The sequence below is a fragment of the Alligator mississippiensis genome, chromosome 5, assembly GCF_030867095.1.
Source record: "Alligator mississippiensis isolate rAllMis1 chromosome 5, rAllMis1, whole genome shotgun sequence".
In the NCBI taxonomy this organism is placed as follows: domain Eukaryota; kingdom Metazoa; phylum Chordata; order Crocodylia; family Alligatoridae; genus Alligator; species Alligator mississippiensis.
This window is the reverse complement of record NC_081828.1, coordinates 203,161,468-203,172,918: the sequence shown is the minus strand read 5'-3', so window position 1 is coordinate 203,172,918 and position 11,451 is coordinate 203,161,468. Positions and strand designations below refer to the sequence as shown.

The following is an 11,451-nucleotide window of genomic DNA, read 5'->3' as shown; positions in this document are numbered from 1 at the left end:
CTCTGGCAACAGCTGTTCACCGCGCGGCGAACAGCTGAGCCAATCCCAGCGGCCGGAGCGGCCGCTGCGGGAGGATTCAAAAGGGCCGACAGGACAGGGAAGAAGAGAGAGCCAGGGAGAGAGAGCACGGGGGTGCTGCCCGTGCTGCAGGCTCTCGCACGGAGCGGAGAGGACCCCGCCTGCGGGTCTCAAGCAGGCAGTGTAGGCAAGAGCTGGAAGCCTTTCGCAAGCAGCCGAGCGAGAGGCAGTCAGAGAGTGCACGCCGAGGCACTCTCCCTGTGTCCTGAAGCGGCAGACGCCCAGGAGGCAGGGGAGTGCCCTGTGGCCGGGAGGAAAGGGGAGACAGCGGAGGCCCCAGGAGGGGGCTGGAACCAGGGGAAGTACCCACCAGCTCCCCCTGGTTCGGAGGAGTATTACCTCTAAGGGAGGAAAAAGGAGAAACCCCTCCCAGCCGGAGGGAGGACGACCAGGAACCGGGGGGACCGGTCAGAGGCCATCATACTGGGCCTGGCAACATCTGGAAGACATCGCCCAGCGGTTGGCGTGTGGACGGGGTGTAGGGGAGGCGGAGCTCTGTGGATCACCGCGTCCGGTAACCGTGAGTAACACCGTCTATCGGGAGGTCCCACCCAGGATAAAGATCTCCACTGGAGACCCCTCTGAACGTAATCAAGTACATCCAAGTTGTGGCAGGCGAGTTGAGGGGAGGGGCCACACCCCGATAGGCCAGGCGGAGCGAGGCGCAGGCTCCACACTTTGGTATAAGTCAAGAGCAAGGCTCAAGCTGTCGCCTTTAAATCGGCACCAAGATGCCTTAATGTATAAAAGCCTTCGTCTGTCTGTCCTTAATGCTTTTATTTGCACTCTGATTGGTTGTCTGAAACAACCAATTGGAGTGCTCCAAGAGTGTTCAGGACAGGTGGCGGTGGCAGTGCACTACCATAATGGTGGTGACAGAGCAGAGTGGATCGGGGGGGCCAGGCCAGCAACACTAGCCTCACCCCAACCTGGCCTGAGGTGGTGGTAACAGAACAAGGAGGGGCCAGGCCAGCACCACTGGCCTCGCCCCCTCCAGCCCTGCTCTCTGCAGGCAGCAGCAGCACAGGTTGCTGCTGGCTGAGGGGTGCGGAGGAGACAGCAGGGCAAGCCCCCCCCCCCCGGAGATGGTGGTCGTGTGGGGTAGTAGGTGGCGGTTTTCCATCCCTGCCTACCCCCCAGTCATTCATGGGGAGGGGAGGCAGGTGGGCCAGGAGGGGAACAGCACCAGACCTGAAGTGGGGGGAAGTGGGCCTGGCCCCAAAACGGCAGTGGGGGAAGGTTGGAGGAATGGGCCCAGGCCCAAAGCAGTGGGGGCAGGGAGAGCAGGAGTGGGCCTGGCCCTGAAATCATGGTGGGGAAAGGGGGTCAGGCATGGGCTTTAGTCTGCACCTGCGCTGCTCCCCCCCCAGTCATTCTTGATGGGCAATTTGCTAGTGCCTTAATATTTCATCTGCATTTCTTTAAAAACCCTGTGTCCCTATTTCTGTGAACAGGCCTGTCCTTAAACTGGTTGCCCCCTTCTCAACATCTAGCTGGAAAGTACTCATTTTGCTGGTTTTGTGGTGGTTAATAAAGTGTTTTGGGATCCCTGAAACTATTTTTGAGCGTCTGTGATTAGTGTGTGATACCAAGATGTCAAGCTTTCTCATGTGTTTCCCTGATTAAATATTTTTTCCAGTTTAAAAGCTCAAGATAAATGTTTCATTGTTTCCAGTGCTTGTTGCCTAAGAGTCCAGCTTGAATAGAACAATAAAACTGGTCAGCAGGGAAAAAAGTTGCCAAGAACTGGGCGCAACTGAACAGCATAATGTACACAGGAGGTGCAATGCCACCTGCAGCAGCAGTTGTTCATAGCAATTGGTTCTGTTTCCTTTATGGAAGGTGAGAGGTAGCAGTGGAAAAGCTATACATATTAGTCAGGACTAGGACTTGAAACTGCCTTTTTTTAATATATGTCTATAAAGGTATATCAGGGCTGTGCGAAGCTTCGGTCACCGATTCAATTCAGTGGAGATTCGGCCCAATTCAGCGGCCGAATCTCCGAATCTAAATTGAATCAGGAGACCCTTTAATCTCTCCAAATCAAATCGGAACCCTCCGAATCAATTTAGAGAGATTTGATGATTTGGACAGACACAGCTTTAAATGTTTTTTCTACATACCTCAAGGTACCAGGCAGCTTGTGAATGCTGAGATGCTGGGGCAGATGGCGCGTCCCACAGGAGTGGGGGAGGGTCCCCAGTACACTCAGCAGCAGATCTGGAAGTGGACCAGAAACACTTCTGAGTCACTGTGGGGCACGTGGGGGGCCCCTTCCCCCTAGCTCAGCAACTGGTGCTTCCTGGGTCTGAGGGGGGTTCCCCTGTGGCTGATTGCCAAGCTGAGGAAGAGGTGTGGTGTTGCGAGGGGGGGCGGGGGGGTCTTCTGGTCCACTTCTGGGTCTGCCACTGAACACTGGAGGGGTGGGGGGGACGACATGCTCCATCTGGCCCACCATCATAGTGTTCACAAGTTAGTACCTCGAGGTATGAAAAAATGTAAAGCTATGTCAATGGCTGAATCGGTGATTCTCTGAATCAGCATTGAATCTTCAGATTTGGATTTGGCCGAATCAAATTTGGATAGTGATCCAAATCAACTAATTGAATCTCTGTCCTCTATTTCAGGCTGAATCCAAATCTAATACGTCCCATTTCTCACACCCCTAATAAATAGATAGATAGATGTATCATATTTACTCAAATCCAAGATGAGTCCCCTGTCTTGCTATTCAACCTGGGGAAAATAAAGTCTAGGCTTGAATTTGAGTTACCAGCCCAGGACGGGGGCGTTGAAGCCGCAGTTGGGGCCAGAGCCTCTGCCTGCTCTTATGTTCTGGGCTAAGTTGGAGCCGAAACTGCTATAAAACGTAAGCAGAGGCTGGGAGGGGACAACTAGTAGGGTGGCAGACAACAGGAGGCAAGTGGCAGGGACAAGTAGGAAAGGAGCAAGTGGAGGCAGGCTGCCTGCCCCCGTCCCCACACTACCCTTTTCCCTGCAACTTGGCTTCCTGCAGCAGTGTAGGGATGAATTCCAGACAACCTTCCAGTAATGGATTACATGGAAGATTATACAAATACATGAAGATTATAACAAATTCATAATTTTCCCTGTATAGAATGTAATTGTTTGCAGTCATCTTAAATTCAGGCATCTTGGATTCAAGTAAATACGGTAGTATTGCAATACATAAAACACTGAAAAAGACTTAAAAGAAGCTCAACAACTTTTTTTCCCCCTATTATCCTACCTCAGGCCATTGTCAGTACCTTGTGTATAGAAGGAAAATTAGGGTTAATTAGGAGGGTTCATTTCCGTTCCCTGTTTGTGCAGGTCCTCCATGCAACTGGTGGCAAAAAAAAAAAAATAAAATCTTCAAGCAGGGAAATATTAGATCCACAAAACTGGCAGGGAAACTTTGGCAGTGGAAGTGCTGATGTCTCACTTCAGTGGGCAAGATTAAGTTGATTCCATCCCTTTAATATGTATGTACTGTCTGTCAAGTAGTGTGATGCAAACCGTTCCCTCAGAAGCAACTGTGCCAAGCCTCAGACCTCAAATTGTAATCGCATAGAGACTGTTGCAGCTGTAAATTGCACAGGACGTAGTAAAGTAGAAAAAGCACGCTTTAGGCCATGGCAACTGCCTAAAATGTTTTTGCTTTCAGGGGACCTCCCAGGACCACTTTAACATGTTTGTGGTTGAATACATAATAAACTATAAATGAAATGCACATTGCTCCAGCTGGAGCCTGCCAGAAGGGCAGGGACAACCTTGCTCTTAGAACAAACTTTAAAATGTCCTCCTTAATCAAAGTGTGACAGGCTGTCACTTCCTTGTCCAATTGCTTTCTTTTGCAGTCAGGAGTGAATATCCTTTATTGCCAATGGCAATTGTGCCTAGTGCTTTGTGATTCTAAATATGTTAACTTGCTGCAGTTGCAGGAGGCAAAGCCTTGCAGGTGCTGTTACTGCCTTAAGGGAGACAGCTTAAAAAGTACAATCAGTTTGTATTTGTATAATTGAAGCTTGCTTTTTATTCGCTATTATTCATCCTAAACAATTAGTGCATCTTGCCTCTTATCATACAGTCATTTATCTCAGCCAGAACCTGTTTTTTTCTGCCTACAACTTCAGGATTAGTCCGACATTCGATTGCTGTGGCCTCCTCTAAAAATCATTTGGGAAGTAAGATTTTCCTGGGGGAAACTGAAATATGTTGCCACTTCCCAGTGGTTCATGGTACATTTGATAGATAGCATCTGAAGAAGTGTACTTGGGTTCACAAAAGCTTGTGATATGTATATATCTTATTTAGTTACTCTATAACGCTAGGGCCAGAAATTATGCATAAGCTGTTATAAGTGCTTGGAAACCAGTTCAAATCTGTAACACAGCAGTTCAGTGCACATAAACCACTTTCAAAATGGCCCAAATCGGTTTAAGATAACCTGGATGGATGTAGTATCAGACTTGACTGATTTAGGTTAAATTGTTTTACTGAACTTCTATCCCACATCCCCTCCAGATTCAAGTAGCTCACAGTCCCCCAACATCCCAAGATGCTTTGCGCACTCATCCCCTCACAGGGTGGGCAGGTGGGTGGGCTAGCCTTGGCCCAAGCTGTCTATTTCAGCCAAGCAGGAAGGCACGCTCTTAATGCCCTGCTGGCTTCTGGCCTGGGCCACTGCCTGCACATGTGGCTGCATTTCCAAATCAAAAGTGAATGTCTGGTCACTTGTTTATTGGTTCAATCTATACAGCTTAGACTAGCCTGTGAAGATTGAATCAATTCAGCCTCAGGCTTTTTGACTGTCTGTACTTAACCTAAAGCTGTGCATCTTTTATGCATATTCTTTCCCTGTCTTCATGGCACAATTGCCTAATAACAACTTGATTAAGCCAAATGTTTGTACTGTAAATTGAAAGGAAGAAAAATTGATCTAAAAGTTGCAGGATGTAGGTACCACCTCTTAACCCCTGCGATTTGCATTTGTTTTCACCAATGTTTTCCATTAACCCAGGAACCAGTTTTCCAGTGAGCCTGCTCTGATCTGCTAGAGTGGCTTTGGCAGGCTGCTTCATTTACACATCCAGGCATGCCAACATATTTTTGACCCTGTGTGTGCTGTCAGACCTGTATTTTGGTATTATCCTGGGTATATACAGCAGTTTGGCAAAGGAAAATGCAGAATAATAAATTAAGACCATTTTTCTTTTCTGCAGGGAACAACTCATTGTCATCAGCAAAGCTAGTTGTGCCAATGTTCTTCATAGCAGTGTTGTCTGTACTATTAAAATGTAACTGCAGCAAGTGAAAATGCTGGCGAGTGGCTTTTTTCAAAACTGGACACTAAAGAAGGTCTGCTATAGAAGTTATACAGCTGTCCAACACCTTTGTGCCTCACTATACATCACAGACTAAACCTTTGCTATTTTTTTAGTTTTGCAGCTTTCAGAGATGAGGAAAACCCAACAGGTGTTAGTCTCTCGGCCAAGCTGCTTGAGAATGTCCTGCTTTCTAATGCAAAAAAATGCTTTTTTTGTGCTTTTTGCTTTTTTTTTAAGCTCCCCCCCCCATTTACTCTGTGAATGAAGCAAGAGAAAATACTGTATATTGGAAAACCATGCAGCTACAGTTGTAATTTTAATTCTTACACCTCACAGGCTAATGGAAAATACAGGGTGATTTGCCTTAGATGGATTTTAGTCACAAGTATGATGTTTGATTATTAGATATATTACAAAACATTTCAATCCTTCAAACTAGGTAGTATAATCTACAATGAGCCATTATCACCATTTCAGCTTTTTTTACCTGGCCAATGAGGTTTTAAACCCTCTCTGGTTTTTGTATCAAAATTAACAGGGCAATAAAATCTGTTTTTCAGCTTTGGCCAGAGTGTTTCACTGATAAATCACATGCAAATCCTTTCGGCAGGGTTTTACACTGCACCTGAGTAGTCTGAGTTCTTGCTGGGCTTTTCAACTGTGCAGGACAATGGAAACATGCACAACAGGGGTGATGAGTTGATATCAATTCTGTTCTGGAAGTACATGTGTGGGCAGGACTACTTGAGGGAATGCTCTAGCAAAGGTGTGCAACTCAATACTACGCTTAACACACATCTGGGATAGTTTTATTTGTATTGTTCTTCAAGTGAACTTACCATGAAAGTTAGTCTGGAAGAAAAGCTGCTAAGTTGTGTGACAATGATTTCAGGTTAATATATATAATTGCATTAAACTGTTAAATATTCAGAGTAATACACTTGTGTGTCTATATAATCATTGTGTCACAATGATTTCAGGTTAATATATAGTCAGCTACGTGTGTGTGTGTGTGTGTGTGTGTGTGTGTGTGTGTGTGTGTATAACACACACGTAGCTGACTATATGCCTTGTGCACTGGAATCTGTACACAGTCTTTTGAGGCTACAGATGACCAGATTACATAGTCTTTTGCCTTAATAAGATCATTTGATCTTTATAAAAACTTTTTTCCATGGGTTGAGTGTAGCTTTGGCCACGTTTTTCAATACTGGACTGATATCAAGAAGTTGTTGATACAGAAATGACTCTTTTACCATATGTCACTTTTCATGATTTCATCTCCTGAAAGAACTTTCCTTTGCCCTCTAATAAAGCTTAGTTTACCTTAAGGTCTACAGGCATATGAAGCACAGCTGCCCCTAGGAAACAGCTGTGCAAGTACCAAGCCTGCTGCAAGCTGCATTCTCTTTAAAAGCATGAAAAAAAAAATCACAGTGGCCTTCCACTCACACACATTCATGCACAATTCAGGCTCTGGCATCACTATGTTCGTTTATATATGCAAATGAAACAGGAGCAAGAAGTTGATAACTAATCCACTCATGCACTTGAAATACAATTCTAATAAATCTGTCTCAGTACCATCAAACTTAACTCCAATTCAAATGCCTGAACCAGTTTAAACATGCTGAGACTTTCAATGTAAATAAGTGCTCCAAATCTCTGTGTGAGATCCTAAATCGTGACTAGAATGAAACAATGGGTGGCAACAATATCGTTAATTATTTTAAGATGATTTTACCTACCAAACCAAATGTCAAAGTGCTCCTTTTCATATAAGAGATGATGAAATCCCTAATACACAGTCTAGGGCTGGATCCTATTGCCACTACAGTGAAGGAAACTTAAGAAGTTTGGAAAAAAGGAGGAGCAGCATTTACAAGTCAAATCTTATTTAACTGGTTTCTACAACAATGAAATGTACTTGCCTCTTTGGGCAGCTGCCCCAGCAGGGCCTATCCCAGTAAGACTCTGGGCACAAAGCTAGAAAACACCTTGCCTTGCCAGGAGACCCCTTGCCCTACCAGAGTGCAGTGGCAGAGCAGAGGTTTTCAGATGCACGTGTGGATCCTTGTTGCTTCCAGGCTGGAAGCCATCACCAGCTCAGCCCATCAGGCCAACAAGACTAATCTGGAAGCTCTCAAGAAGGATGGTCTCAAGTTTTCAAATGTGAATGTTTGGTTTTGTGCTAAAGATGTCAGGCTGGCCCTTGACACCATCAGGAAAAATCCCATACTGTTTGTCAATGAGAAATATGTTTAAATATGAATGAGGCAAAGTTTTCATTAATGTTGAAAACGTGCTCTGTTTGGTTTTGGTTTTTAACCAGCTCCAGCCACTCATGGACCCCTCACTGCTGCACCCCTCACTCCACCGCATCACTGATCTTTTACCAATAAAAATAAGTTATGAACTTACAAAAAAACCTCCACCTTGGGTCACCATGTTATCTTCACCTGCTGTTCTGCTACATTTTGGTATAGCTGGTTGGGCATGGCTGAGCGGGGAACTATGGGCCAGGTTCTCTGTAGTGTGCATCAGTAACTGGAGTAAATGCGCTGTGTCCATACAACCCACAAGCTTTGTGGCATGCACATGCTGAAACATTGCAGGGATGAGATCAGTAGGAAGCCTTAGCTGCTATGAAGATACAACAGTGCATTTGTCTAGCAGGGACAGAGCCTGAGAAAGTACCATTTTGAGCAAAATCCTTGAAGGCAGCTCTCCTGATTTCTAGTCCCATGCTTCACTTATAAGCACTTCTCCTCATTTAAGCATCTTAAATGGGTCAACTCAATTTTTGTCTGCAATTACAGACCTCTTTAAAGCATCTTCCGATTTTCTTTTTCTTGAGACCATATTAAAAGGTTTCTTTAATTTTTTGCCTGCCTGTCTCTTGAAAGGCCTTTCTGTGCTGGTGTCCATTGCTGCATGGGCCACTACTTGCATACACTGTTTAGGCAACAACCATTAAGTAAGGGCTCCTAAAGCAACTGTGAATGGCAAGCATTGCCTACCAGGATGAATGCTGTTTGAGTAGAGCTTCACAGAGCTGTTCACCAAAGATTCAGCCAGGATGAACTACTCCCCTGCTTGGAAGAACTGGCAAGCTCATTGCTGAGGACAAGCAGCTTTGAATGCAGCCAGGACTCCTTCACTGGCTTTATCTGGAGGTTTAAAGCCTACAAGAGGAACACGAATAGAAAGACCCAAGGTGAATTCTTGGCCCTGCTAGTATCTGTGGGAGTTTCCTGGCACAACTGGGGTCTATGGAAGTTTTGCCATTGAATTCAATGGGGCAAAGAGATTATTCCTACTCAACACAGACAGCACAGTTACCCATGTGACACTTCCTTCACTCGCCTGCACTAGCACTCTGTCACTCTTGCGGGATCATGATTGAATGAGGCAAGCCTCCCTTCATGGGTTAGGTTTTGCCACACTCAAGTCACATGTGTTACTCTACTCAAATACTCAGACAAATCCATTTCAATGAGTGAAGCACTCCCCAGGGAGATGTAGGGCAGCAGACTCTAGCCCTCCATACACAATGTTCTTTGGGATAGGAAACATCTTTGTCCCTTGTCTGAGGCCCTGATCTGTGACTGGAGCTCCTACACTCTTCACAGTTTCATAGTAGCTAGGGTCAGGAGGGACCTGAACAGATCATGTAGCCTGCCCCCCTGCCACAGGCAGGAATGAATGCTGGGTTCACAAGACCCCAGACAGGTGATCATCCAACCTCCTCTTGAATATGCCCAAGGTAGGGGCAAGGACCACTTCCCTGGGAAGTTGGTTCCAGATTTTGGTCACCCTAACTGTAAAATATTGCCTTCTGATCTCCAACCTAAACCTATTCTTCCCAGCCTGTATGTATGCTGTGGATTCCTTCTCCCAAGGTGCAGCAGCCTGCATTTGTCTACATTGAACCCCATCCTATTCTCATCTGCCCACTTCTGTAGTCTGTCTAAATCTACTTGCAGCCTCTCTCTCCCTTCAAGTGTGTCCACCTCGCCCCACATCTTAGTGTCAGACAGCGTGCTTTCCACCCCCTCGTCCAAGTTGCTGATGAAGATGTTAAACAGTGCGGGCCCGAGGACCAAGCCCTGGGGTACCCCACTGCTCGCATCTCACCAGGCTGAGTACAACCCGTCCACCACTACTCTTTGGGTGCACCCCATCAGCCGATTTTTTACCCATCCAACTGTGCAGGCATCAATGCCGCAGTCACTTAATTTATTGATGAAGATGGGGTGAGAGACAGTGTCAAAGGCCTTCCTAAATTCTAGAAAGACTGTGTCCACAGCGACACCATCATCCAAGGATTTAGTTACTTGGTCGTAAAAGGCAATCAGCTTGGTCTGGCAGGACCTGCCTTTGGTGAACACAAAGCCCCTGAGCATGAACCTGATTGCCCCTGAGCATGATCTCCCCTGCAGGCCCCCCACAGATATGCTCCTTGATGACTCTCTCCAAGATCTTCCCGAGCACCGAGGTGAGGCTTACAGGCCTATAATTACTTGGGTCCTCCTTCTTCCCCTTCTTAAAAATAGGGACCACATTAGCCAGTTTCCAATCCCCCAGCACCTGGCCAGATGACCACAAATGCTCATACAGCCGGGCCAAAGGCTCCGCGATGACCCCTGCCAACTCCCTCAACACCCTTGGGTGAAGGGCATCTGGGCCTACAGATTTAAAAATGTCTAGCCCTTCCAGAAGATCCCAAACTACATCTGCACTGACTGAAGGCTTGATAGAGCTATCCCCAAGATTGTCCCTACCTCTGGTAGGTGGGATATCCCAGTCCTTGTTCAGGAAAACAGAGGCAAAGAAACTGTTAAAAATAGCTTTCTTGTCTGGCGTGGCCACCAGATTACCGTTTGTGTCTTGCAGGGGCCCTACATTGCCTGGTGCCCTCTTCTTGCTCCCAATGTACTTGAAAAAGGACTTTTTGTTGTCCTTAGTCCTGGACACTAGCCTGAGTTCCATCTCTGCCTTGGCCTTCCTAATAACCCTCCTATACTCCCAGGCTGAGGAGTGCAGCCAACAGAATTAGAAAACAATTAGTAATACATAGCTGGTCCCAGTGAGCTCATGTATGGATTTACCTTGTGCTTGGAACAGTTTCCTGCACCTCCAAGAGCTCTTGGTTAGATCTAGGTTGGGCCCTGGGTTGACACATAGAATCACAGCTTCTGCCTATTGCTTACTCCTACTCATGATGACATATATACAGTTAAAATGCCTATGATGTGGTACCAATCCTTAAACATGGATTAATTTAAATCAGGGCTGTCCAACTCGCAAGGGGTTAATGTACATCCTCCCTCCCACCCCCCCTTTTTCCCCTATCACTCCAGCTAGTGCAACAGCCACGGTCTAGGCTCCCCAACCCTGTCTCAGCTTTCACTTCCTGCTCCCACCCCAGGGGGCAGAGTGGCACAGCCCACAGTGCCAAGGACAGAAGTGCAGGGATGTGTTAGGGGGCAGGGAGCTGCTCACATGCCCAATGCAGAACCGGAGGGCATGGCCTGGGAGCCCATGGCTTGCACTAGTGTGACCCACACGTTGTGTAGGCTCCCGGCCACTTAGAACAGCCCTGATTTAAAGTAGAAAAGGAGGTCTCCTATTTCCTGTTTGCTATGATTGTTCACATGCCATGCCTTATATCGGCCTCAGCCCAAGAAGAAAAATTCATGCACTTGTAAGTTCACATTCTGGCCCCACACTTGAATCAGTTCTTCGTCCAAAGAGTGAAGGAAACTTAATTAAGGGAAACGAGATTTTTCTTTTGCTCCCTCTCTCAATTCTTTTTTCTTTCATTGTATAAATCTATAACCATCCAGTTTCATTTGCCCTGAATTTTTCCTGGCTAAAGTCAGCCTCTTTATGAATCCTGTCCCTATGGCTGGGAAAATGGCCTGAACTCCGATGTTTCATCCCCATCTTTGGGTGTTGACAGAATGACTTCACTGAAGCAGATGCTTTTAAGAAGCAGGCTTCTCATCTTCTGAGGAAGCAAATAACGAGTATTTCTAAA

At 46.3% G+C, this 11,451-nt stretch overlaps 1 long non-coding RNA gene across 1 annotated transcript in view; it reads right to left on the bottom strand.

The window, feature by feature from the left end:
* The window catches only part of LOC132250951 (uncharacterized), a 33,225-nt gene that overhangs the window by 16,902 nt on the left and 4,872 nt on the right, over positions 1–11,451 (bottom strand). The window lies entirely within an intron of this gene.